Source organism: Numida meleagris, unplaced genomic scaffold (assembly GCF_002078875.1).
Source record: "Numida meleagris isolate 19003 breed g44 Domestic line unplaced genomic scaffold, NumMel1.0 unplaced_Scaffold367, whole genome shotgun sequence".
Taxonomy (NCBI): Eukaryota; Metazoa; Chordata; class Aves; order Galliformes; family Numididae; genus Numida; species Numida meleagris.
In genome coordinates, this window is record NW_018364592.1 from 25,111 (window position 1) to 27,797 (window position 2,687).

General features: G+C 50.1%; 1 protein-coding gene across 1 annotated transcript in view; it reads left to right on the top strand.

Moving 5' to 3' along the window:
- LOC110391446 (protocadherin beta-15-like) overlaps window positions 1–2,687 on the top strand; it is a gene marked incomplete at its 5' end in the record, with an annotated part of 52,658 nt that overhangs the window by 25,107 nt on the left and 24,864 nt on the right.

Genomic DNA, 2,687 nt, shown 5'->3' on the forward strand with positions numbered 1-2,687 from the left:
AGATTTTACTGTGTAGGAGACTGTAGTGAGCTTAACTGCAAATGAGTGGAAGAAGCATCCCGTTGTGAGTGGCCATTCAGTCCCAGCTGAAACTGAGATGGGAAGCTGAAGAAGTGTGGGGCAAACAAATGCTCAGTGAGGTGGATTGAGAACTGGCGAATTGGCAGAGCTCAGGGCGCTGTGCTCAGTGGCACAGAGTGTAGTTGGAGGCCTGGAGCTAGCAGTGCTCCCCAGGTGTCCGGTCTTCTTTAATATCCTCCTTCATGACATGGATGAAGGGACAGAGTACAGCCTGAGCAAGTTTTCTGGTGATGCAAAGCTGGAAGGAGTGACTGACACCCCAGAATGCTGTGCTGCCATTCAGTGAGTCCTGGACAGGCTGGAGAGCTGGGCAGACACAAACATTATGAAGCTCAATAAGGGCGGTTGCAGAGTCCTACATGCATGTCTGGGGGAATAACTGCATGCGTCAGTACAGGCTGGGGGCTGCCCTGCCAGAATGCAACTCTGCCATGAAGGGCTTAGGTGTCCTGTGGGTCAACAGATTGATCGTGAGCCAGCAGTGTGTCCTTGTGGCCAAGAAGTGCTGTGGTTTGCAAAGATGAATTGAAAGGTGTAGACCAGGAAGGCATATGGGATTCTGGGCCTCTACTCTGCCCTGGTGAGACCACATCTGGAGCACTGTGTCCAGTTCTGCGCTACCCCGTTCATGAGGGGCAGGGAACTTCTAGAGAGAGAGCAGTGGAGGGTCTCAAAGGTGATCAGTGGCCTGGAGCATCTCCCTTATGAGGAAAGGCTGAGAGCCCTGGGACTGCTGAGCCTGGAGAAGAGAAAGCTGAGAGGGGAAATCCAATTTATGCTATCAATGCTTATCCATATATAAAGGGTGAGTGTCAAGAGGATGGGGCTGAGCTCCTAAGAGTTGTGTGCAGTGTGAGGAAATAGCATGATGGGCGCAAAATGGAACACAGAAAAATCCATCTGAACACGGGAAATAACTTTTTTCCCTGGTGGCTGTCAGAGCTCTAGAACAAGGTGTCCAGAAAGGCTGTGGAATCTCCTTCTCTGTAGACATCCAAAACGCTCCTGAATAATCTGCTGGGCAACCAAGTGCAGGGAATGTGCGTTAGCAGGGGAGTAGGACTGGTTGGTGTGAAGAGGTCCTTACCAGCCCCGAGATTCTGTGATTCTCTGTTATTCTGTGACTTTGTCTGAATTCAGAACAGAGAAAAACTAAAAAAAAAAAAACGCAATGTCTTCAATTTCTGTCTGATTTTCATTTGTGCTTGCTGAGGCTTCTCAGTGAAAGTGACAAGCTCCCATTTTATGACTTGCATGGTTCTTTAGAATGCTTGAATNCCTGTCAAGAGCATGGAGCAGATCCTCCTGAAGGCCGTACTGAGGCACACGGAATATAAAGAGGAAGTGATTGGTGGTAAGCAATGTGGCTTCCCCAGGGGAAGTCATGCCTGAGAAACTTGGTGGCCTTTTCTGATGGAGTTACCGTGTCAGTAGATAAATGAAGAGCAACGGACATCATCTACCTGGACTTGTCCAAAGGACTTGACACACTCCCACATGACATACTGGTTGCCAAATTGGAGAAAAATGAATTTGATGGACAGACCACTCTGGAACAGGAACTGGCTGGACAGACACATTCAGAGATTTGCAGTCAACAGCTCAATGTCCAAGTGGAGACTGGTGACAAGTGGCATCCCTCAGGGACTGGTGCTGGCACTGGTGCTATTTAACATCTTTGTGGGTGACATGGGCAAGGAGATCAAGTGCACCCTCAGCAAGTTTGCAGATGACACCAAGCGGAGTGGTGCAGCTGATCCGCTAGAGGGATGGGATGGCATCCAGAGGGAGCTGGACAGGCAGGGAGATGCGGGCCCATGCCAACCTCATGAAGTGCAACCAAGACAAGAGCAAAGTCCTGCACGTGGTTTGGGGCAATCCCAAGCACAGATACAGGTGGGGTGGAGAATGGGCTGAGAGCAGCCCTGAGAAGAATTTGGGAGTGCTGGTTGATGAGAGACTCTTCATGAGCAGCAATGTGCACTTGCAGCCCAGAAGGCCAATGCTATCCTGGGTTGCATCAAGAGAAGCGTGACCAGCAGGTCAAGGGAGGTGATTCTGCCCCTCTACTCTGCTCTCGTGCAACCCCACCTGGAATCCCGCATCGAGTTCTGGGATCCCCAGCACAAGAAGGACACGGAGCTGTTGGAGCAGGATCAGAGGAGGGACAGGAAGATGATCAGAGGATGGAACATCTCCCCTGCAAGGACAGGCTGAGAGAGTTGGTGCTCTTCAGCCTGGAGAAGAGAAACGCTGCTGTGTGACCTTCTAGAGGCCTGTCAGTACCTGAAGGAGGCCTCCAGAAAAGCAGGGGAGGGACTTGAATAAGGGCAGGAAATAACAGGGTGAGGAGGAATGGCTTTAAACTTGAAGAAGATAGATTTGGACTAGATATTAGGCAGGAGTTCTTAGCTGTGAGGGTGGTGTGACACTGGAACAGGTTGCCAGAGAGATTGTAGATGCCCCTTCTCTGGAAGTCTTCAAGGTCAGGCTGGAGTGGAGTTCTCGGCATAAATTCATGATTTCTCCTGGCAATCTTGAAACCTTTTTTTCCAATTCCTTTCTCAAAAGTGAAAGCACAGCTGCATACTCTGTGTTGTTCAGAG